We start from the raw sequence: 26,132 nt of genomic DNA, 5'->3' as shown, positions 1-26,132 counted from the left end.
GTTTAATTGCGGTTTAAATATTCAAGCATTTTGTTTTCCTTGTAACCGATAACCTTTTACTCATTTGCTTCAAAGGTGATATTATACAGTAGACGTGCGAAGAAATAGGATCATAAAATTTAATAACCCCAATTATGTTGTTTGCAGAGTTGGGACAAGATCCATGCAGCACCCTGGATAAACAGGACAGAGTGCACCCCACTCTCCAAACATTCCTTTCACTTCTCAGCATGCAGATTTCTCTACAGACATCCTTCCTGCTGCCAGTACTTGGTGTGAAAATCCTCAGCCATAGAAGCTGCGGGTCCCTTTTTGCACTCCTCTCCCATTGAAGTGCCCAAGGTGGGTTGTCTCTTCTGCCCCCCCAGATCGGGGTGTTGGGGTGTCGGTGTGCGGAGTGATGGGAGGATTTCTGATTAAGAAGAACTAACACAGAGAGAAGATAAAGACCTGGAGAGGAGCCGGTAGTTCTGGTAAGTGAAGAACAAATGTTTGTCTTTTGTACATTTATGTGAATATTTTTAGGAAAATAAAGCTAATACAAATCCATTAAGGTAAAAAACCTTCTGTGCTGCAGCTTCCCCCAGAGCCCCCCCTTTTTCTTACCTGAGTCCATCCATTCCAGCGATGTGCATGAGTGCAGCAGCTCCAGCCACTGTCTCCGTCCTCATTTGATAGATTAATAGAAGCATGAGCCACTGGCGTGGTTGTGGGTGCAGGGCCGAGTCCTGCTGTCTGTGTCAATGGATGCAGCAGCAGGACTCAGGAGCACACCCACACGGGTGCCCCATAGAATGCGGCTCTCCATGGGGGAACAGGATGAAGAGAAGGGGTTAGGGGCACCCTGGGGCACCCCAGAAAAAGAGGATTGGGGCTGCTTTGTGCAAAACCCTTGCACAGAGCAGGTAATTATAACATGTTTGCTATTTTAAAAAAAAACATGAACCTTTACAATCACTTTAACTGACAAAGGATTTGTAGTTCTGTCCATCTAGTCCTGAGATTTGCAAAGTTTTGTTATACATAGTTGGTAAGGTTGAATAAAGACACCAGTCCATCCAGTTCAACCTATGTGGGTGTTTATGTCACGACCATTTCCCATATCCCTGTGTATTGTGTTTGCTAAGATGTCCATCTAAGAGTTTTTTAAACTGTTGTTGAAGTTGAACTTGCTGACACCACTGATTGTGGGAAGCTCCACCCCCTTTCTGCTCCAACAGTCACCTGTACAGAAAATCCAGCATTGCAGAGCTCCCAACTGTCCCTGATTGGAACAAAGTCCCTCATTCCTCCTCATTTGTTCCTCATTTTGGTCTGATCTATATAATTGTAAATAAAATGCACATTTTTATCTTTCAAAAAGTGTTTCCCAGTGCTTAACCTTTCATTCAATTTCTAAATTGCGGCATTTGTAAATTCCAAAAGGAATAGTAGTGGCAAAAAAAAAGCACTTGTGGGTTTAACTAATTTTTTTTGTATAATACTCCTTTAAGGGGGCGTGGCAGGGGGTGTGTCCTACACTTATATACTTTTACTAATAGGTGTCCATCATTCCCATCTCACAAAGTTGGGAGGAATGTCATTGTCCTTCTGCAGGCCACTATTCGGGTGATATAACTCCGGTCCCACACCACCATTTTGGTCCTCTTTGGCTGGCTGCCTCTTCTGGGCTCAGACATCCAGCTGCTGATGAAGTGCGGGTTCAATCTCCTAACTGCCCTCCAGCCATGGTCTGTCCCTGGTCCTGAAGTCTCCTGGGGGGATGTGACATGAGTATTCCAGGAGGCTGCAGGACCAAGGACATGCTGTGGCCTAGGCCAGGACAGCAGTTGGGGGGGCTTGATGAAAAATAAGTAATAAATTCATAAAAATGATAAAATTCATTTAAAAAAAGACAGCGTAATTGTCTCTATAATTGACCTCCTTTGACCTGCATGTGACCTGCTCCAAGCTGGTTTTGAATCCCATAGACTTGCATGAAAAGGTAAAACCTGTTTGAAGTGAACACATGCCCACTAAACACACTCTAAATGTGCGTGTATAAGTGTGTGTCTGGGTATAACAGAATATGGATATAATACAGTATATACTATTCTATGAAGTCAATTGTGCTCGCAAACATAAAGGTAGTGAATATAAATGACATGCTAATATAACACAGGAATAGTTGTATCACTCCTCATGGGCGGTCCCAAACCCTAAAGATAAACTTTGTTCTGTCATGTATAATATATAGGGACACATGTCCATCTTTGGAACCCTTCCAGCACATTGTCTGGATATGGCATAATATAAATCTTATTTTTTATATTTAAAGCGGTAGTAAACTCCTTGAAGAAATAAAAAGTGGGCCCCAGGTGGTTTAACCACGTAATCGCTGAAAGACAGCTCTCTAGTTCCATCCATGGATGCCCTCCCAGAACCATGGCCCTCACACCCCCCTCTGGGGCACACATCCAGCCGATTACGGATCATGGTAAAGGGACAATCACAGTGACCCTTTACCACATGATCATCTGTGTCCAATCACAGCTGATCACAGTGTAAACAGAATAGCCAGTTATCAGCATTCCTCTCCTCACTCCCTGTCACAGCCTGAGGAGAGGAGAGATGATAACTGCCATTCCTGAATGGGGTTAGTGCTGCCCATCAGTGCCACCTATCAGTGCCCATCAGTGCTGCCTATCAGTGCCCATCAGTGCTGCCTATCAGTGCCCATCAGTGCTGCCTATCAGTGCCCATCAGTGCAGCCTATCAGTGCCCATCAGTGCAGCCTATCAGTGCTGCCTATCAGTGCCCATTAGTGCTACCTATCAGTGCTACCTATCAGTGTCCATCAGTATGCATCAGTCCCCGCCTATCAGTGCCCATCAGTTAAGGAGAAAAAAAGGACTTATTTGCAAAATTTTATAACAGAAAAAAGAAAAAACATTTTTGTTAATTTTCCGTGTTTTTTCATGTGTTTAGTAGAAAATAAAAAATCCAACGGTGATTAAATACCACCAAAAGAAAGCTCTGTCTGTCTCCAAAAAAAATCACATTTTTTATTTGGGTGAAGTGTTGCATGACTGCGCAATTCGAAGGGCAACAGGGCTGAAAGCTAAAAATTGGCCTGGACAGGAATTGGGTGAAAGTTCCCAGTAAGCAAGTGGTTAGGCCATAATGTGCTAGTATGCACCATTTACTAGCACATCATAGAAGAGTTACTGTTAAAATGAAGCTCTTCAGTGACCCGCTGTCACAACTGACAGGGCTTCTATCTTCAGCTGGTCTTCCTTCTGAATTTGCGGGCCCCAGACGTTTGAATGGGTGGGTCATGATGATGTCACTCCCGTGCATGCGCATGAGTCACGGCCATCACACAGTGTTCTGAATTGATGACTCGGTGTGCTGTCAGATCAGAGTGCAGTGTGCATGCACCGGCAATGTCACCAGCTTCTTTCAGTGTGAAGATCTCCTAAATACTGTGCCAGGACAAGGCCATCTAAAGCCCAGGGTGAACAACATGCCATAATGTGCACCCCTAAGATGTATGAGCATTATGTGTTGGCAAAAATCCCCTCCCCTCACAAAAGTGGGCACTAATCTGCATGTTTACCCCCAAACATAAATCCCCCCCTCCCATGACAAATCTGCCCTCCTGCTGAAATTCCCCCTCCCAGAACAAATCTTTGCCCTCCTCACCCCCCCCTTCCCAGCTCAAATCCTCCCTCTCCCCAAATCACTGCAACACAAATCCCCCTAAAAAAATTCCTTCTAACACAAATCCTCTATCCCTTCAAGTACACATCCTCTCCCCTCTACTCCTAATCCTCCCCTCCCAGCACACCTTTCCCCCTGCCCCCCCTTTCTAGCACAAGTATCCCCCTAAATTTCCCCTCACAACACAAATCCCCCCTAATCATCCCTATTACCCTATTAGCACAAGCCCCCCCACCACCAAAATACTTCCTCTCTTAGCACCCCTCAACCATATCACCTCTTCTAGCACAAATCCCAAATCGCCAATCCTAGCACAAATCCCCAATCCTAGCACAAACCGCCTTCCCCCATCCCCCCTCCAAACACAAATCCCCAATCCTAGCACAAACCCTCTTCCCCTATCCCCCCTCATAACACAAATCCTCCCAAATCACCACTCCTAACACACCCATCAAGATTTCCCCTCCTAGGACAATTTTTACCTCCTGCTGCCTGGGACCCCCCACCTCACATGATACCACAGTGCCCAGGGCAGCAGCCCCTCCTGCCCACCCCTTGTCCTGGCCACGTCTAAACACCACAAGTTTAGGGGACATTCCCTGTACTTATTATAAGGCTTACCTGTAGGTACAAGTTCAAAAGCTGAGTTTCCTTGCACTTTAACACATTGTCTAGCAGTACAGGAGACCTGATTGGACAGCAGAAAAAAACATATTTTCCTTGCAGTCCGGCTGATTGGCTCCTATTTATGCTCCTCCCTCTCCCAGTCTGCTATGCTGTGCAGAGAATACAGGAAGCTGATTAAATCGGATTCAGGGACCCCAGAGTTTAGATTTAACCTCTTCAGCCCCGGAAGATTAGGTTGCTCAATGACCAAAACACTTTTTACAATTTGGCACTGCGCTGCTTTAACTGGTAATTGCGTGGTCATGTAATGTTGGACCCAAACTAAATTTGCATCCTTTTTTTCCCACAAGTAGAGCTTTCTTTTGATTATATTTGATTAAAACCTACCTGATATCACCCGCCGGGAGATCAGGGGGTTAAACCTTTATTTAGGTAATATACGGCGGGTGCCCTGGTGCTATAAAAAAAACGAACTAACCAGCATCACCCGTGACACTAATACAGTGACAGGGGGTGATCAAGGGGTTAAACCTTCATTAGGGGCGTTAGGGGGGTCCCTAGACCTATCTGGACCTGCACTAAGCACCCTAACACTGATTTTTGTCACTAATGACACCGGTACAGTGATCAAAAAAAATATGAACACTGCACTGGGTGACACAGTGACAGGTGGTGAAGGGGTTAACTGGGGGGATGATCGGTGGGTGACAAGTGTACCTACATGAACTGGTGTCAGTGTAGTGTTGGTGCACTTACTGTGAGATGTCTTCTCTCCTCTCTCTGGAACAGAAAAGAGTTCCTTGAGGAGAGATGACATTGTTTCCCCTTCTGTGTTTACACTTACACAGACAGGGGAAGGATTTAATTCGCCAGGACCGATCACCAGGCCCAGGCCAGAAACCATTGGCCTTGGCTTGGGGATTGATCAGTTCTGAAGTGAATCCAATTGTCGCGCACGTGATGTATAGCTACGACGCTTCGCACAGCCGGGCCAACCAGCTCGTCCGGAACTGGTTAAAGTGTATTTCTTCCCAAAAATTGCTTATGAAAAACATCTGTACAAAAACCGCGTGACATAAAAAAATATATATTGACTGCCATTTTATTCCCTAGGGCCTCTGCAAAAAAATATAATGTTTTGGGGTCCTAAGTCATTTTCCAGCATAAAATACAGATTTTTACTTGTAAACAAAGCGTGTCAGAAAAAGGTCGGGTCTTTCAGTAGAATTGGGCTGTAGTGTCATTTGAATCATTTTGCTGCCAGAGCAATTCTTTTTTGTTTTTGTACACACGTTTAAAAAATATTTAGGCCCGATTACTTAACCACTTGCCGACCGCCTCACGCCTATATACGTGAGCAGAATGGCACGGGCAGGCAGAATCACGTACCCATACGTGATTGCCTTCCGGCGGGTGGGGGGTCTGATCGGACCCCCCCGGTGCCAGCAGCGGTCGACATTTGTCTGGGAGCGTTGAGAGGCGAGGGGGAGGCCATCCGATCATGGCCCCCCCCTCGCGATCGCTCCCAGCCAATGAGAAACATCCCCTGCCTGGGTATAGTACACACAGGCAGAGGATGTGATGTCATCTCTCCTCGGCTCGGCAGTTTCCGTTCCGGCGCCGAGGAGAGAAGACATCTGAGTAAGTGTAAAACACACACAGTAGAACATTCCAGGCACACATAACACCCCTGATCCCCCCCCGATCCTCCCCCAATCACCCCCCAATCACCCCTCCCCCCCTATGTCACACTGACACCAAGCAGGATTTTTTTTTTTTTTTTCTGATTACTGTATTGGTGTCAGTTTGTGACAGTTAGTGTGGTAGGGCAGTTAGGGTTAGCCCCCTGTAGGTCTAGGATACCCCCCTAACCCCCCTAATAAAGTTTTAACCCCTTGATCACCCCCCGTCACCAGTGTCGCTAAGTGATCATTTTTCTGATCGCTGTATTAGTGTCACTGGTTCCGCTAGTTAGGGACGTAAATATTTAGGTTCGCCGTCAGCGTTTTATAGCGTCAGGGACCCCCATATACTATCTTATAAATGTTTTAACCCCTTGATTGCCCCCTAGTTAACCCTTTCACCACTGATCACCGTATAACTGTTACGGGTGACGCTGGTTAGTTCGTTTATTTTTTATAGTGTCAGGGCACCTGCCGTTTATTACCGAATAAAGGTTTAGCCCCCTGATCACACGGCGGTGATATGCGTCGCCCCAGGCAGCGTCAGATTAGCGCCAGTGCCGCTAACACCCACGCACGCAGCATACGCCTCCCTTAGTGGTATAGTATCTGTACAGATCAATATCTGATCCGATCAGATCTATACTAGCGTCCCCAGCAGTTTAGGGTTCCCAAAAACGCAGTGTTAGCGGGATCAGCCCAGATACCTGCTAGCACCTGCGTTTTGCCCCTCAGCCCGGCCCAGCCCACCCAAGTGCAGTATCAATCGATCACTGACACTTACAAAACACTAAACGCATAACTGCAGCGTTCGCAGAGTCAGGCCTGATCCCTGCGATCGCTAACAGTTTTTTTGGTAGCGCTTTGGTGAACTGGCAAGCACCAGCGGCCTAGTACACCCCGGTTGTAGTCAAACCAGCACTGCAGTAACACTTGGTGACGTGGCGAGTCCCATAAGTGCAGTTCAAGCTGGTGAGGTGGCAAGCACAAGTAGTGTCCCGCTGCCACCAAGAAGACAAACACAGGCCCGTCGTGCCCATAATGCCCTTCCTTCTGCATTCGCCAATCCTAATTGGGAACCCACCACTTCTGCAGCGCCCGTACTTCTCCCATTCACATCCCCAACCAAATGCAGTCGGCTACATGAGAGGCATTTTCTTTATGTCCTCCTGAGTACCCCACCCAGCGACCCACCCCCAAAAAGATGTTGTGTCTGCAGCTAGCGCGGATATAGGCGTGACACCCGCTATTATTGTCCCTCCTGTCCTGACAATCCTGGTCTTTGCATTGGTGAATGTTTTGAATGCTATCATACACTAGTTGAGTATTAGTGTAGGGTACAGCATTCCGCAGACTAGGCACACTTTCACAGGGTCTCCCAAGATGCCATCGCATTTTGAGAGACCCGAACCTGGAACCGGTTACAGTTATAAAAGTTAGTTACAAAAAAAAGTGTAAAAAAAAAAAAAACAACACAAACAAAAATATAAAATAAAAAAAAATAGTTGTCGTTTTATTGTTCTCTCTCTCTCTATTCTCTCTATTGTTCTGCTTTTTTTTACTGTATTCTATTCTGCAATGTTTTATTATTATTATGTTTTATCATGTTTGCTTTTCAGGTATGCAATTTTATATACTTTACCGTTTACTGTGCTTTATTGTTAACCATTTTTTTGTCTTCAGGTACGCCATTCACGACTTTGAGTGGTTATACCAGAATGATGCCTGCAGGTTTAGGTATCATCTTGGTATCATTCTTTTCAGCCAGCAGTCGGATTTCATGTAAAAGCAATCCTAGCAGCTAATTAGCCTCTAGACTGCTTTTACAAGCAGTGGGAGGGAATGACCCCCCCACCGTCTTCCGTGTTTTTCTCTGGCTCTCCTGTCTCAACAGGGAACCTGAGAATGCAGCCGGTGATTCAGCCAGCTGACCATAGAGCTGATCAGAGACCAGAGTGGCTCCAAACATCTCTATGGCCTAAGAAACTGGAAGCTACGAGCATTTTATGACTTAGATTTTGCCGGATGTTGGGAAATTGGGAAAGCATTTTATCACACCGATCTTGGTGTGGTCAGATGCTTTGAGGGCAGAGGAGAAATCTAGGGTCTAATAGACCCCAATGTTTTCAAAAAAGAGTACCTGTCACTACCTATTGCTATCATAGGGGATATTTACATTCCTTGAGATAAAAATAAAAATGATTTAAAAAAAAAATATGAAAGGAACAGTTTAATAATAAGATAAAAAAGCAAAAAAATAATAAAGAAAAAATAAAAGCACCCCTGTCCCCCCTGCTCTCGCGCTAAGGCAAACGCAAGTGTCGGTCTGGCGTCAAATGTAAACGGCAATTGCACCATGCATGTGAGGTATCACCGCGAAGGTCAGATCGAGGGCAGTCATTTTAGCAGTAGACATCCTCTGTAAATCTAAAGTGGTAACTTGTAAAGGCTTTTAAAGGCTTTTAAAAATGTATTTAGTTTGTCGCCACTGCACGTTTGTGCGCAATTTTAAAGCATGTCATGTTTGGTATCCATGTACTCGGCCTAAGATCATCTTTTTTATTTCATCAAACATTTGGGCAATATAGTGTGTTTTAGTGCATAAAATTTAAAAAAATGTGTTTTTTCTCCAAAAAATGCGTTTGAAAAATCGTTGCGCAAATACTGTGTGAAAAAAAAAATGAAACACCCACCATTTAATCTGTATGGCATTTGCTTTAAAAAAATATATAATGTTTGGGGGTTCAAAGTAATTTCCTTGCAAAAAAAAATAATTTTTTCATGTAATCAAAAAGTGTCCGAAAGGGCTGAGTGGGTGATGTGTGACATAAGCTTCTAAATGTTGTGCATAAAATGCCAGGACAGTTCAAAACCCCCCCAAATGACCCCATTTTGGAAAGTAGACACCCCAAGCTATTTGCTGAGAGTTATGTCGAGTCCATGGAATATTTTATATTGTGACACAAGTTGCGGGAAAGAGACAATTTTTTTTTTTTTTGCACAAAGTTGTCACTAAATGATATATTGCTCAAACATGCCATGGGAATTTGTGAAATTACACCCCAAAATACATTCTGTTGCTTCTCCTGAGTACGGGGATACCACATGTGTGGGACTTTTTGGGAGCCTAGCCGCGCACGGGACCCTGAAAACCAAGCACCGCCTTCAGGCTTTCTAAGGGCGTAAATTTTTTATTTCACTCTTCACTGCCTATCACAGTTTCGGAGGCCATGGAATGCCCAGGTGGCAAAAAAAAACCCAAATGACCCCATTTTGGAAAGTAGACACCCCAAGCTATTTGCTGAGCGGTATAGTGAGTATTTTGTAGACCTAACTTTTTGTCACAAAGTTTTGAAAATTAAAAAAAGAAAAAAAAAATTTTATTGTCTTTTTTCATTTTCAAAAACAAATGAGAGCTGCAAAATACTCACCATGCCTCTCAGCAAATAGCTTGGGGTGTCTACTTTCCAAAATGGGGTCATTTGGGGGGGGGGGTTGTGCCACCTGGGCATTCCATGGCCTCTGAAACTGTGATAGGCAGTGAAGAGTGAAATCAAAAATTTACACCCTTAGAAATCCTGAAGGCGGTGATTGGTTTTCGGGGCCCCGTACGCAGCTAGGCTCCCAAAAAGTCCCACACATGTGGTATCCCCGTACTCAGGAGAAGTAGCTAAATGTATTTTGGGGTGCAATTCCACATATGCCCATGGCCTGTGTGAGCAATATATCATTTAGTGACAACTTTGTGCAAAAAAAAAAAAATTTGTCACTTTCCCGCAACTTGTGTCAAAATATAAAACATTCCATGGACTCAACATGCCTCAAAGCAAATAGCTTGGGGTGTCTACTTTCCAAAATGGGGTCATTTAGGGGGGGTTATGCCATCTGGGCATTTTATGGCCTTCAAAACTGTGATAGGTAGTGAGGAGTAAAATCAAAAATGTACGCCCTTAGAAATCCTGAAGGCAGTGATTGGTTTTCGGGGCCCCGTACGTGGCTAGGCTCCCAAAAAGTCCCACACATGTGGTATCCCCATACTCAGGAGAAGCAGCTGAATGTATTTTGGGGTGCAAACGCACATATGCCCATGGCCTGTATGAGCAATATATCATTTAGTGACAACTTTTTGTAATTTTTTTTTTGTCATTATTCAATCACTTGGGACAAAAAAAATGAATATTCAATGGGCTCAACATGCCTCTCAGCAATTTCCTTGGGGTGTCTACTTTCCACAATGGGGTCATTTGTGGGGGTTTTGTACTGCCCTGCCATTTTAGCACCTCAAGAAACGACATAGGCAGTCATAAATTAAAGGCTGTGTAAATTCCAGAAAATGTACCCTAGTTTGTAGGCGCTATAACTTTTGTGCAAACCAATAAATATACACTTATTGACTTTTTTTTACCAAAGACATATGGCCGAATACATTTTGCCCTAAATGTATGACTAAAATTGAGTTTATTGAATTTTTTTTAGAACAAAAAGTAGAAAATATCATTTTTTTTCAAAATTTTCGGTCTTTTTCCGTGTATAGCACAAAAAATAAAAACGGCAGAGGTGATCAAATACCATCAAAAGAAAGCTCTATTTGTGGGAAGAAAAGGACGCAAATTTCATTTGGGTACAGCATTGCATGACCGTGCAATTAGCAGTTAAAGCGACGCAGTGCCAAATTGTAAAAAGTGCTCTGGTCAGGAAGGGGGTAAATCCTTCCGGGGCTGAAGTGGTTAATAATTCTTTTTATTGCCCAGTGCTGGCTGGAGTATGTAGTAAAGAAAGCCAAGCCAAAATCCTCTTTGTTATTCACTCGAGGGGGGTCTCTAAACTAAGAGTTCCTGACCATCTCTATTTCTAATCTCTACTATCAAGGAGTACAGAGTCTTGCTGTCTTATCCTTTATCTAAGAATCTTGTTCTGGGAATTGAAGCCTTTCTAGAAAACTCGTCCAAATTGGTACAGTTACATTTTAGGCATAAAAACTGGCCCTTAGGGACCGCCGACAACCAGGAAGGGTGGTGACAGAAGTCTAAGGGAATATACCCATTCCTGTCTGTTGGTTTGAAGAAAGTAGATATTACAATTCTATCTCCCTGAATTGAAATCCTCAGATCTAGGAAATGAATTTCAGTGGGACTTATCTCATAGCTGAGAATTATTCCCCTGTTATTATTCAAATATGACAAGAAGGCATGGGCAGATTGAACATCGCCATCCAAATCAAAAGGATGTCGTGGACTGGGGCATTTCCCGGTGGACTGGGGCATTGTCCGCGAGAGAAGCCAGCGCTAGTATATGTAGAGCTGGAGAGCAGGAGCTGGAGTGGCTCCAGCCTGACTATGTGCTACTGAAGTAGCCACCACGTCTCCTCAGCTGAAAAACACATGTGATCCCAGGGACACATGACTGCCCCCTCTTCCAGCATCCTGCCCCTCTCCTCCTACCTCTGCTCCCTCTTCCAATCACTCTCCTGGCAGCATAGGGGAGAGAACAGAGCACAGCGTTCCTCCCCTTCCCTCCAGTACTGCAAGGAACTATGGGAATTGTAGTCCAGATGGGTGGGCAGAGTATTGGTAACTGTAAGCGCAAACACACAAGTCCATATATAACAGGAGATATAAAGGGCTGAGCAACTTAGTCCATAGGGGACAGGCTGGAAGTTCAAGGGTTAAGTGGTAACCGGTAATGTCATGGTTAAAGTAGGCTGGTAGGCTAGGCGGCTGCTGTTTCCTCAGAGAGCTGGCTCTGTGATGGATGAGAGAGGGGTAGAGAAGGAAGCGCCACCTGAGTGTAGTATTAACAAATGATGTTTAATGACACCAGGTAAAAACACACTTACAGGATAAAAACATATAAAAGGCTCATCTGTATGGGTATGTGGTCCTCGGTGTTCCCTCTGATCCTGTGGTGGTGACGCTGCAGGGATGCTGGGCTGCAGAAGGTGGATTACCAGCCGGGAGCCCCTTCTGTGGCCATCAGGATGAGACTAGGGGCCGGCGTGGAGCGCACATGAAGCGTGCATGACATCACAGGTCGTCCGTCTGCTTCCGGGTTCGGTATCCAGTGGATCGTCCAGGCAGGAGGGCTAGCAGAGAGGTTGAGAGAAGGCTACGTGCTCGGAGCCACTGCTCCTTCAATAGGCCTCTTGAAGGAGGCCGACCTGTGATGTCATGCACGCTTCACGTGCGCTCCACGCCGGCCCCTAGTCTCTTCCTGATGGCCACAGAAGGAGCTCCCGGCTGGTAATCCACCTTCTGCAGCCCAGCATCCCTGCAGCGTCACCACCACAGGATCAGAGGGAACACCGAGGACCACATACCCATACAGATGAGCCTTTTATATGTTTTTATCCTGTAAGTGTGTTTTTACCTGGTGTCATTAAACATCATTTGTTAATACTACACTCAGGTGGCAGATGGGTGGGATTGGAGCTACAGAGTGAATGGCCACAAGCACAAGAAGCAGGTAAGTTTGTATGCTAGCAGCTAACATAGTAAGTATTTTTTCTCCTTCACTGGTGGGCACTGACAGGCGGCACTCATGTGGCACTGACAGGCAGCACTGATGGGCACACGTGTGGTGGCACTGATAGGCGGCACTGACAGGTAGTGGCACTGATAGGTGGCACTGAGAGGCACTCATATGGTGGCACTGACAGGCGGCACTGATAGGCAGCACTGAGAGGCACTCATGCGGTGGCACTGATGGGCACTCATGTGGTGGCACTGATAGGTGGCACTGATGGGCACTCATGTGGTGGCACTGACAGGTGGCACTGATAGGCTGCACTGATGAGGCAGCACTGATGAGGTGGCATAGATGGGCACTCATGAGGCAGCACTGATGGGCACTGAAAGGCTTCACCGATGGGCACTCATAAGGCATCACTCAAGGGCACTCGAGAGGCAGCACTGATAGGCTGCACTGAGGGGCACTCATGCGGTTGCACTGATAGGCGGCACTGATGGGCACTCATGTGGTGGCACTGACAGGTGGTACTGAGAGGCACTCATGCAGTGGCACTGATAGGCACTCATGTGGTGGCACTGATAGGTGGCACTGATGGGCAGTCATGTAGTGGCACTGACAGGTGGCACTGATGGGCACTGATAGGCTGCACTGATGAGGCAGCACTGATGAGGTTTGACTGATGGGCACTCATGAGGTGGCACTGAAAGGCTTCACTGATGGGCACTCATGAGGCAGCACTCAAGGGCACTAGAGAGGCAGCACTGATAGGCTGCACTGATGAGGCCGCACTGATGGGCACTGATAGGTCTTCACTGATGGGCACTGATGAGATGGTAATGATGGACACTGATGAGGTGGCATTGATGGACACTGATAGGCTACACTGATAGGTGGAACTAATGGGCAAGGATAGGCAGCACTGGTAGGTGGCACTGATGAGTGGTACTAATGAGAAGGCATTGATGGGCAGCACTGATTGGCACTGGCGGTTTGCACTAATGGGGACTGATAGGTGGCACTTATGGGCCTGTATTGTTTAAGGCTGTGACAGAATGTGAGCAAAGTACTGCCGAAAACCAGCAAGTCTGCTTACATTTGATCAGCTGTGATTGGCTAATCACATGGTAAAAGACCACTGTGATTGGCCCTTGACCCCGATCTGTGGGCACAGCAGTCACCAGATGTGCACCCCAGCAGGTGTTTGGGGGCATGGTTCCAGGAGGACCAACAATTCTAATGCCCTGTACACACGGTCAGATTTTCCAACAGAAAATGTGGGATGGGAGCTTGTTGTCGGAAATTCTGACCGTGTGTGGGCTCCATCAGAATTTTTCCATCGGATTTCCCAACACACAGTTTGAGAGCAGGCTATAAAATTTTCCGACAACAAAATCCGATCACGTCAATTCCGACCGTGTGTGGACAATTCCGACGCACAAAGTGCCACGCATGCTCAGAATAAATTCCAAGACGGAACAGCTCTGTCTGGTAAACATAGGCTTGCGCACAGGGTGTGCCAGGTGTGCCTGGCCACACCCTAATGGCTTGTGTGCTGCTTATTACCCCCTGTTTAGACCACTGATATTTCATCCCCCCCCCAAAAATGTTACACAAGCCCAAAAATTTTGGGAAAAGAAAATTAACAAAATTACACTGTCCACTGCCCTACTGACACCATCAGTACATATACACATGCATATGTATTTGAGCTTTGGGGTGCACACCCTAATGCAAGAGGCTGTGCACACCTATGCTGGTAAAATTAGCGTTCGGAATGGATATAGCACTTTTGTCAGGCTGCAATGTTTAAATTGTTTAATGCAGCGCACTCTGTTCTTCTTTATAATGCTATAAGAATGAAGTTGTTTTGCTGCTCATATTCACACAGACTTCTCACAAACTTCTTTCTTTATTATTTATCGTGATTTCATCAATATAATATTTTTATTTGTCACATCTACCGAAAAAAAAAAATTGATGTTTTTAGATTAAATAATTTTTTTGGGATTTTTTTTAAAGCCTGATTTTGTGATTTTTTTCTTTTTTTTTAAACTCCAGAATATTTTTGGCTGTGTTTTGTGTGTCAAGTTACCACAACACCATTATTATATTGTATTATTTAATCTCAAGGAGGTTGTTTGGTTTTGGTGTCTCTTGTTAATTTTACATTGTATTTTTTAAATGTACCTGCCTCCTCACAAACAAACTGTCCTTTATGAAGGAAAACACACATAGGCGAGTCTAATAAATCAAACAAAAAATGTATTAAGGGGTCATAACCAAACAAAGAGGGAGGCAACGCTGGAGAAACAGCAGAAATTGGCGAAGCCTTCGGCCCCCAGGGCACACATCAATTAATTTACTGCAAAATTGTCCATATATAAGGGAGTACAATCTGGTCCAGAAGTCCAAGAGATCATGAACAGCAGCAGATGACATGTATGTCCCCAGGCTGTGGTCCTACAAGAACCTGCATCTTTTGTCAGACCAGACTGAACCCAGTTCATCACTCTCTGGTCTTCTTTAGACGCTTCCTTCCCGGCTGTGGCTCTGGTGTTGGAGGTGTGGCAGGAGGAGGAGGACCTGTAGGAGGAGGAGGAGGTTGAGCTCACAAATGTGGCTTTGGCTTGTGAGTTGGCCCCTCAACCCCTTATTTAGTGCTTGTAAAATGATAAACTCACATAAGAGGCGTTGACCCTCCTCCATTTCCTGCATTTTGCAGGCTGTTATGTCTGCAAAGTCCTCTTCAACACTGTGGGGGGTTCAGAGGGCCTCAGTAGCCTTCCAAAATAGGCCAATTGCTGCCTCCTCCAGGTTACTGCTCTTCCTGACACTTTTTTTTTTGAAGGCGGAGGGGAGGGACCTGGGTATCGGGCAGGCTACTGGGCCCAGCCACCTCCTGGCTGACACTTCCCTGTGTATGAAAAAGGGACATCGTTTTAGTTTTTGGTTCATCAATCACAATCATAAATTAGTAATCCAAACTAACATAGATTTAACCTCATTAATTTGACCAACAGAAATATTTAGAGGAATGCTATACCTGGCTCAATCTGGGCTCCTCCACATGTTGCTGCCTGGAAGGCCCAGGTTGGGTGTCAGAAGCCTCAGCTGGGGGGAAGGAAGCGTGGAAGGAAGACTGGAGAGTGCTGGCCTGGGTCAGTCTGACCTGCCAGAAAATGCAGCCTGTCCACAGCCTGGGGACATAAATGTCATCTGCAGCTCCTGATCTCAGGGAACCCTGGACCTTCTTGTGCTCCCTTATATAAGTGCTCCTCATGCCACCAATTAGGATCTTCAAATAGATATCTGCTGTGGGGATCACCATCTTCACAATTTCCAGCAATTGATCCAGCGCTGCCTTCCTCTTTGTTTGATTCTTATAATGTGGGTGGTTTACTTGCCACAGACAGGGCAGCTCCCTGAACATATCAATGAATATGGGGATAAAGTCCTGATCATTCAATATATCCATTTTCTCTGCAAGACACAACACAAGACAAACCCTAATGTCAGGATAAAGTCTCCTAATCTTGTCCCAATATAGGCCTCAATCTATAAGCAGTATAGGCCCAAGTTTAAATGTTACCTTCGATATCATGATCGGCGCTTGAGATACTCCTTCCTCCCCTCACAGATTGTACGTACTACGCACGCGTGTTACGCTTTATATACACTGCGCATGCGTGAAACTCCGCCTGCCCCTGACGTTCTTTCTAGTCTATTCCCCACCCCTCCTCGTTCGGGGCAGTGGGTGAAAAGCACATGGTGGAGACAGAACAGGTGCATGCTAATTACACCAATGAGGAGGAGGAAATCCCGGAGCCAGAAACGTCACGATCCCAGAGGAGACGATTTAAGGCATCAAATATGTCCTTTGTGGAGATGGTGGAGATGGTCGACATACTGAAGAGGGCCGATTATGACGGGAAGTATGGACCTTACCCCAACCCCAAAGTCAGAAAGGCCAAGATCATGGCGAAAGTTGTGAAGAGTCTGCAGAAGAATTTTGGGGTACGTCGATCCAAGGATCAACTGAGGAAGTGGTGGTCGGACCTCAAAATCAGGGAGCACGATCAGTATAGAAGGATCAGGAGAGTGCTGCAAAAAAGTAAGTACCGTAGTTGTCCTGTGTTCCTATTCGTTATTTTTACAACATTTGTGCTGCTCCATGTGCTTTTCTTTAATGTTGTACAGTTTAAAATGGCAACTTTCATGTTCATGGACACATTATTCGTTCGTAGGAAACATGGTTCGTTTGGCCAATAAAACACCATGTTTTGTCCAGATGCATTTCAATACATTTTTTCTGGCCTACTACTTCTCTTAAAATAATTTTGTTATCTAGATAGGCTAGTAACTAGAGTGAAATGCAAACTAGATTCTGTGTAAGGAGAGGACACTCAGCAGCTGTTTACACATCTGGATGCTGGAGCACTATTGTGGGACACAAGAACACCCTTTTTATTAAGGGGCCCACACAGGTGCTCCAGTGTATACTATAGGGGTGACTACATCTGTGAAGCTTGTACAAAACAGGTAAGTATTCAAGCTTGACAAAGGGAAAAAATATTTCTTCATCTTGCAACTCTGCCAATATAGACAAAAAAAAAGGTAGTACTACGTATTACATGGGGGCGGACTTTTTAGGCTGAGAAAAACTGGAGAGGAAGTAACAGTATAAAAATATAAATTTATTGAAGGTTACAAATACATAAAAGAATGAAGATTATAACATAAATGCATCTATGAATATTATGCAGTGAGCCCTTGTATGTCTACGTGTTTCGCCGCTAGGCTTCGTCAGGACACGGTCAAGGTTCACAGATGAGACAGATAAGAGAATATGTTTCTCTATCTTGTTTGGAATGCACAATCATGTACAGTCACGATACGGTGGGTAATTCACTCAAAAGTTAAAGAAATATATTAGGTATCGCTGAATGTATGAGCAGGGGCATGTTAATAGTGTTCCTTATTTTGGGGATGGCCATCAGAGAGAGGAGGGCCATCAAAGAGTATCTCACAGTGAATCCTGAATTTGAATTCCAGTACTGCTGATGGCTATATATAGCCCAACAGCCAATCACTGTATGTTTAAAGTTTCAATATCACAGCATGCCCCTGGGAGACTGCCCCAGGGGCATGCTATGATATTGAAACTTTAAACATACAGCTCCTCTTACTTTACCTTATTGTAACCTTCAATAAATTTATATTTTTATACTGTTACTTCCTCTCCAGTGTTTCTCAGCCTAAAAAGTGTGCCCCCCTGGTAATACGTAGTACTACCTATTTTTTTCTTCATATATTTACGGACGTTTACAATTTTTGCACTTTCTTCTCTGTCTGCCAAAATAGACAATTGTACCCCACTTCCAAGCAATGTTTCATATTCCTATTTCTGGCCTCAAATATCTGTGCTAAGTATACCTTTTTTTTTTTTTTTTTTTTTACATAGGGAAGAAAAGACTCGGAGGACACCACTCTTCAGAGGAGACAACAGACCCCCCACCTCATGAAGAAGTAGAAATCCCCCAAACCCAAGCAGAGGAGGAGGGAGAGGTTGTAGAAATAGTCGCCACAACAGGTGAGTGTCTGCGACCACAGGCTCAGGTAAGAGATGGATGCCGGCATATTTATAATACATGGTGTTTTTGTTTTTTATATATTTTTAGGTGATCGTGATGTTGTGGAAGAAGGTCATTTCACCAGTGAAAGTGCCCAGATCCTGATCAGGGAGATCATGGGGTGTAGTAGGGACTTGGAAAACATCAAGCAAAACATCAATGATGTTCAAAACAAAATGAAGAACATCATTGATGTTTTAGGGAGAATTTAAAAGCCCTAGAAATCCCTTACTTATTTTTGCTTTGTGTTTTTGTTTTTCTGACAATTTTGTGAAAAATTTGTGACATATTATATCCAAATTTTGAAGATGCACACAGTGTGTCAACATGTGCTATCTGCCATCATGGGAGATTAATGTACACGTTTTGTGGGTGCAACCCCATCCTCAATAATAAAGTAGCCGAGAGGAAGGGGTTGTACCCACAAAACAGGTCCATTGATCCCCCATGATGGCAGCTAGCACATGTTGACATTCGGCAATTTGTGTGCATCTTCAAAATTTGGCTTTTCCAGGGGTGACTTCACCCCCATCTGCTGAACGCAATATCAAGCATAGTTTATAAATACTTGTGTCTGATATTGCCTTCACTTTCTATAAAAGTTGAACTTTGTAAGTTCCAGAGTTGTTGTTCTTTTTGGTTTTAAACATGCCTGTTTTACCTTAAAAGGCAATTTCTACTTTTTAATGTGACCTAAAAAATTGTTATACAACAAACACGTTGGTTTGTTCTAAAAACCTTTTATAAATGCACATGTGATTGTGCTTTGATTAAAAAGATTGAGAATAAACAATGTGTGGCTTCTTCTTTCAATGCTCAAAAGCATTTTTTGTAGTAAAGTTGGTGTTTTCATAACACCCAACAGTGATTTATAATTTTACACAATTACACCATTTTCAGTACTCCCCAAATTTCAGTCATGGTCAGCTAAAAGAAAGACAAGCAGTAAATCTAAGCAATTTAAATGATATTTAAATGATTTAAATGATTTAAATGATCAATTATCAAATGATCAAAGCAATTTAAATGATCAGTTTAAATGATATTTTTATTTAAAAAATGTCTCAGACATTGTCTGGCATATCGATGGCCCCCCTACCTGCAAAGTATTCCATGTATCTTAGATGGACCTTGCTGGCACTCTGGGGGGGCAAGCCAGGATGGCCGCTTCAAGCGCCATCAGGTTTGGCTCATTCATATTAATTCTGGCTTCAGGCCCAACTGAGCCAGCATAGTTCACAGAATTTCTCCTTAAAAAGTTGTGGAGAACACAGCAAGCTAGGATGATGTGATTGAGTTTATATTCTGCCATGTGTATGGGTGTAAGAAATAGGCAGAACCAGCTGGCCATTATTCCAAACGTGTTCTCCACCACTCTTCTGACTCTGGCAATTAAAAACCCTCTGGTCCGGGGTGAGGGTCCTCATAGGGAATGGCCGCATAAGATGGTCCCCCAGCGCAAACGTTTCATCCGCAACGAAGATGAATGGGAGTCCTTCCGCATTGTCTTCTGGAGGTGGCAAGTCCAAGCTGCCATTCTGGAGATGCCCGTAGAACTCCGTGTGGGCGATGACTCCACCATCTGACATCCGGCCATTCTTCCCCACGTCCACATACAGGAACTCATAAGTAGCCGACACCACCGCCAACATCACAATACTATTGAATCCCTTGTAGTTGTAATAGTATGACCCCGAGTTGGGTGGTGGGACGATGTGAACGTGTTTCCCATCAATTGCCCCTCCGCAGTTAGCAAAGTGCCACTGCTGGGCAAAGTGGGAGGCCACAGTCTGCCATTCCTGTGGGTTGGAAGGAAACTGTGGAGTCAAACAAGAAAAAAAATCATTTTGCACATAAACATGGAAAGCAGATTAGACACAAACACTCTTGGCCAACATCAGTATAACATTCATTTTAGGGAGTATTTAAAGACAAAGGTATAAGGTCCACCTATCAGATTCCCCCCCCCCCCCTCTCATGGGCCATTTTATAAATTTTATGGGGGGGAGATGTTTTGGACAGGTAACCCTCTCCACTTCATTGAGAGATGAATGCCTAAATAATGTGTATTACTTTGGCCAGCCCCTCCTTACATACACTATTGGCAGCCCACTGGACAGGTAAGTAGTGTCATAATACAAAAATATAAATACACACTGTACACATTTTAGCACATTTTTACATTCTGATATTACCTATCAAGATAATAATAGGATACAAAAACTTGAAACAGTACCATTTGAAAGTATTCAGGCAGGCCCTTGCACTACATGCTTTGGTGAATTCATCCATAAATATGACCACAAAAGTGGTGGGTATATAGTGTGTATGGGTTTGGCAAAGTCAGCAGATAGAGGATTGGTATCAGCTGAGTTAGCAGTTGGGGGGAGGGAGGGATCCAAATGATTTTGGGACTCCCAAAAAAAAGCCTCTGGCACTCCGCAGAATTTCAAGCACAAATCACATTTTTACACATTTTAGAGCTTGTTTATGGTAAAGCACTACTATGGAGCTGACAAAATACATTGTTAAGTAACTACACGAGGTGGATATAGGGCCAGGAGAGCATGCTGGGGAGGTAAGTGAAGGCAAATATGTACGAAGGACAAAAAAAATTACATAAAAATCCAGCAAGCATGAGGACAAATGGGACATTCACAGCATATTACAATCATGGTAATTAGAGAATGAGGGAAGAAATACAATATATTAACAAACATTAAATAAAATAAAATGTGATGTTAAATGATAAAAATCTTACCTCCATTAGGGATGAGCTTCATTTTCAAATCGAACGCATGTTCGACTCGAACATCGCCTGTTCGGTCATTCGCCGAATTACAAACGATATGGGCCGTTCGCTCCAAATTCGAGTGGTGTGTCATGGCCCATAATTCACTGCGGCGGTGCATTGCTAGTTGATGATTGGCTAAGCATGCACTATGACCCGCATGCTTGGCCAATCACAGCGCCGTCTGTACAGAGAGCCGTAATTGGCCAAAGCCAGGGTGGCTTTGGCCAATTATGGCTCAGGGGGTTTAGTACATGCCCCACACTATATAAGGCCGCCTGCATCGCAGCCCTGTGTAGTGTGTTCCGGCGTTGAGAGAAAGATAGATAGAAAGAGAGACAGTGTCATTTGATTTAAGTTAGATAGAGTAGGCAGGCGAGTCAGTTAGCTGCACTTAATGTATTGTGTGTGTATATATATATATATATATATATATATATATATATACACACATCCTAGGTGTTGTGTGTGTGTGTATATATATATATATATATATATATATATATATATATATATATATATATATATATATATATATATATATATATATATATATATACACACACACTGTATTCAGTTGAGATAGATCCATTCCTGTTATTCTCTTCCTACTACTGACAGGTAGGTGTTTTTACAGTATTTACAGCTACCTGAAGAAAATTGCTGGTGTTCTTCTGATCCTATTAGTCCTATTAGCTACAGTATTTACAGTTAGTGTAGTGCGTCCTCTGCACAGTGTGCACCTAAAGCTACCTGAAGAAAATTAGTTTTCTTCTGATCCTATTAGTACAGTACCGCAGGCAGCTGCAGTATTTACAAGTTAGTGTAGTGCGTCCTCTGCACAGTGTGCACCTAAAACTGCCTGAAGAAAATTAGTGGTGTTCTTCTGATCCTATTAATACCACAGGCAGGCAGCTACAGTATTTACATTTAGTGTAGTGTGTCCTCTGCACAGTGTGCACCTGAAGAAAATTGGTGGTGTTCTTCTATTCCTATATTAATACCACAGGCAGGCAGCTACAGTATTTACAGTTAGTGTACTGCGTCCTCTGCACAGTGTGCACCTAAAGCTACCTGAATAAAATTGGTGGTGTTCTTCTGATCCTATTAATACCACAGGCAGGAAGCTGCAGTATTTACATAGTTACATAGCATAGCAGGTGAGGTCGAAAAAAGACACAAGTACATCAAGTCCAACCTATGTGTATGATTATGTGTCAGTATTACATTACATATCCCTGTATGTTGTGGTCATTCAGGTGATTATCTAATAGTTTCTTGAAGCTATCAATGCTCCCCGCTGAGACCACTGCCTGTGGAAGGGAATTCCACAGTTACAGTTAGTGTACTGCTTCCTCTGCACAGTGTGCACCTAGAGCTACCTGAAGACAATTGCTGGTGTTCTCATACTAATAATACTACAGGCAGGCAGTTGATTCTGCTAGCTGCAGTATCAGAGTGTGTGTATGTGTATGTATATGTATATATATGTATATGTATATGTATGTATATATATATATATATATATATATATATATATATATATATATATATATACATACATACATACATACATACAGTACACATTTACACATCCCAGCTTTGTGCAGCTACATCTCACTGCAGGCTAGGGATGAGCCGAACACCCCCTGGTTCGGTTCGCAGCAGAACCTGCGAACGGACTGAAAATTTGCACGAATGTTAGAACCCCATTGATGTCTATGGGACTCGAACATTTGAAATCAAAAGTGCTCATTTTAAAGGCTAATTTGCATGGTATTGTCCTAAAAAGGGTTTGGGGACCCGGGTCCTGCCCCAGGGGACATGGATCAATGCAAAAAAAACTTTTAAAAATGGCCGTTTTTTCAGGAGCAGTGATTTTAATGATGCTTAAAGTAAAAAAAAAAAAGTGAAATATTTCTTTTAAATATCGTACCTGGGGGGTGTCTATAGTATGCCTGTAAAGTGGTGCATGTTTCCCGTGCTTAGAACAGTCCCTGCACAAAATGACATTTTTAAAGGAAAAAAAGTCATTTAAAACTGCTTGCGGCTTTAATGTAATGTCGAGTCCTGGCAATATGGATGAAAATCAGTGAGACAAACGGCATGGGTACCCTCCAGTCCATTACCAGGCCCTTTGGGTCCTGTATGGATATTAAGGGGAACCCCGTACCCAAATTAAAAAAAGGAAAGGCGTGGGGCCCCAAGGCCCTATATACTCTGAACAGCAGTATACAGGCGGTGCAAACAAGACAGGGACTGTAGGTTTGTTGTTAAGTAGAATCTGTTTGTAATTTTGAACTGGTACATTTTTAAAGTGTAGCTCCAGCAAAAAAATCTGTTTTTATGCTTTTTGGAAAACATAGGGAACGGTTATCACCCCTGTGACATTTGTTTTGCTGTCTGTGCTCCTCTTCAGAAGATTTCACCTCACTTTTTGTCCCAATGACAAATGTTTTTTGAAAATTTGGGTTTTTTAGTGAAACAAGGATTGGTGATAAAGCATCAGTGGAAAGGAGAAAAGTTTTTCCCATATTAACTCTTACAGGAGAGAATTTCCCTTCCTAGGGGTAGATTTCACCTCACTTCCTGTTGTCTCCTTCCGTTTGCAAGTAGGAGTCGTTTGTAAGTTGGATGTTTGAAAGTAGGGGCCTGCCCTATATACTCAGTAGGGATGAGCCGAACACCCCCCGGTTCGGTTCGCACCAGAACCTGCGAACGGACCGAAAATTAGCATGAACGTTATAACCCCATTGACGTCTATGGGACTCGAATGTTCAAAATCAAAAGTGCTCATTTTAAAGGCTAATTTTCATGGTATTGTCCTAAAAAGGGTTTGGGGACCCGGGTCCTGCCCCAGGGGACATGTATCAATGCAAAAAAAGTTGTAAAAACGGCCCTTTTTTCATGAGTAGTGATTTTAATGAAGCTTAAAGTAAAAAAAAGTGAAATATTCCTTTAAATATCATACCTGGTAGTATGCCTTTAAAATGGTGCTTGTTTCCCGTGCTTAGAACAGTCCCTGCACAAAATGTCTTTTTTAAAGGAAAAAAAGTCATTTAAAACTGCTTACGGCTTTAACCACTTGACGACCGCCTCACGCCGATGTACGTCGGCAAAGTGGCACGGACAGGCAAAATCACGTACAGGGTACGTGATTTGCCTTCCGCGGGTGGAGGGTCCGATCGGACCCCCCCCCGGTGCCCGAGGCGGTCGTCTTTTGTCCAGCGGCGATCCGTGATGAGGGGGAGACCATCCGTTCGTGGCCCCCCCCTCGCGATCGCCGCCGGCCAATGAAAACACTCCTTTGCTGCTGTATGCTAAACAGCAGCAAAGGAAGTGATGTCATCTCCCCTCGGGTCGGTATTTTCCGTTCCGGCCCGAGGAGAGAAGACATCTATGTGAGTGCACAACACACACACACACAGTAGAACATGCCAGGCACACAAAACACTCCGATCCCCCCCCCGATCGCCCCCCCGATCCCCCCCCAATCACCTCCCCCCCCCCTGTCACAAACTGACACCAGCAGTTTTTTTTTTTTTTTTTTTTTTTTTTTTCTGATTACTGCATAGTGTCAGTTTGTGACAGTTACAGTGTTGGGACAGTTAGTATTACCCCCCTTTAGGTCTAGGGTACCCCCCTAACCCCCCCTAATAAAGTTTTAACCCCTTGATCACCCCCTGTCACCAGTGTTGCTAAGCGATCATTTTTCTGATCGCTGTATTAGTGTCGCTGGTGACGCTAGTTAGTGAGGTAAATATTTAGGTTCGCCGTCAGCGTTTTATAGAGACAGGGACCCCCATATACTACCGAATAAATGTTTTAACCCCTTGATTGCCCCCTAGTTAACCCTTTCACCACTGATCACCGTATAACCGTTACGGATGACGCTGGTTATTTCGTTTATTTTTTATAGTGTCAGGGCACCCACCGTTTATTACCAAATAAAGGTTTAGCCCCCTGATCGCCCGGCGGTGATATGCGTCGCCCCAGGCAGCGTCAGATTAGCGCCAGTACCGCTAACACCCACGCATGCAGCATACGCCTCCCTTAGTGGTATAGTATCTGTACGGATCAATATCTGATCCGATCAGATCTATACTAGCGTCCCCAGCAGTTTAGGGTTCCCAAAAACGCAGTGTTAGCGGGATCAGCCCAGATACCTGCTAGCACCTGCGTTTTGTGCCTCCGCCCAGCCCACCCAAGTGCAGTATCGATCGATCACTGTCACTTACAAAACACTAAACGCATAACTGCAGCGTTCAGAGTCAGGCCTGATCCCTGCGATCGCTAACAGTTTTTTTGGTAGCATTTTGGTGAACTGGCAAGCACCAGCCCCAGGCGTCAGGTTAGCGCCAGTACCGCTAACCCCCCCGCACGCAGCATACGCCTCCCTTAGTGGTATAGTATCTGAACGGATCAATATCTGATCCGATCAGATCTATACTAGCGTCCCCAGCAGTTTAGGGTTCCCAAAAACGCAGTGTTAGCGGAATCAGCCCAGATACCTGCTAGCACCTGCGTTTTGCCCCTCCGCCCGGCCCAGCCCAGCCCACCCAAGTGCAGTATCGATCGATCACTGACACTTACAAAACACTAAACGCATAACTGCAGCGTTCGCAGAGTCAGGCCTGATCCCTGCGATCGCTAACAGTTTTTTTTGTAGCGTTTTGGTGAACTGGCAAGCACCAGCCCCAGGCAGCGTCAGATTAGCGCCAGTACCGCTAACACCCACGCACGCACCGTACACCTCCCTTAGTGGTATAGTATCTGATCGCATCAATATCTGATCCGATCAGATCTATACTAGCGTCCCCAGCAGTTTAGGGTTCCCAAAAACGCAGTGTTAGCGGGATCAGCCCAGATACCTGCTAGCACCTGCGTTTTGCCCCTCCGCCCGGCCCAGCCCACCCAAGTGCAGTATCGATCGATCACTGACACTTACAAAACACTAAACGCATAACTGCAGCGTTCGCAGAGTCAGGCCTGATCCCTGCGATCGCTAACGTTTTTTGGTAGCGTTTTGGTGAACTGGCAAGCGCCAGCGGCCTAGTACACCCCGGTCGTAGTCAAACCAGCACTGCAGTAACACTTGGTGACGTGGCGAGTCCCATAAGTGCAGTTCAAGCTGGTGAGGTGGCAAGCACAAGTAGTGTCCCGCTGCCACCAAGAAGACAAACACAGGCCCGTCGTGCCCATAGTGCCCTTCCTGCTGCATTCGCCAATCCT

The 26,132-nt window shown here is 44.5% G+C and overlaps 1 protein-coding gene across 1 annotated transcript in view; it reads left to right on the top strand.

The window, feature by feature from the left end:
- Positions 1 to 206: 206 nt before the first annotated feature.
- The window catches only part of LOC141117699 (NACHT, LRR and PYD domains-containing protein 3-like), a 2,363,088-nt gene continuing 2,337,162 nt past the window's right edge, over positions 207 to 26,132 (top strand). The window contains exon 1 of the mRNA XM_073610698.1: positions 207 to 473. The gene's annotated coding sequence lies outside the window, so the exon portion shown is untranslated. The remainder of the gene's footprint in view (positions 474 to 26,132) is intronic.

Source organism: Aquarana catesbeiana, linkage group LG13 (assembly GCF_042186555.1).
Source record: "Aquarana catesbeiana isolate 2022-GZ linkage group LG13, ASM4218655v1, whole genome shotgun sequence".
Lineage (NCBI taxonomy): Eukaryota > Metazoa > Chordata > Amphibia > Anura > Ranidae > Aquarana > Aquarana catesbeiana.
The sequence above is the reverse complement of the archived record's forward strand: the minus strand, read 5'-3'. Positions and strand labels throughout refer to the sequence as shown.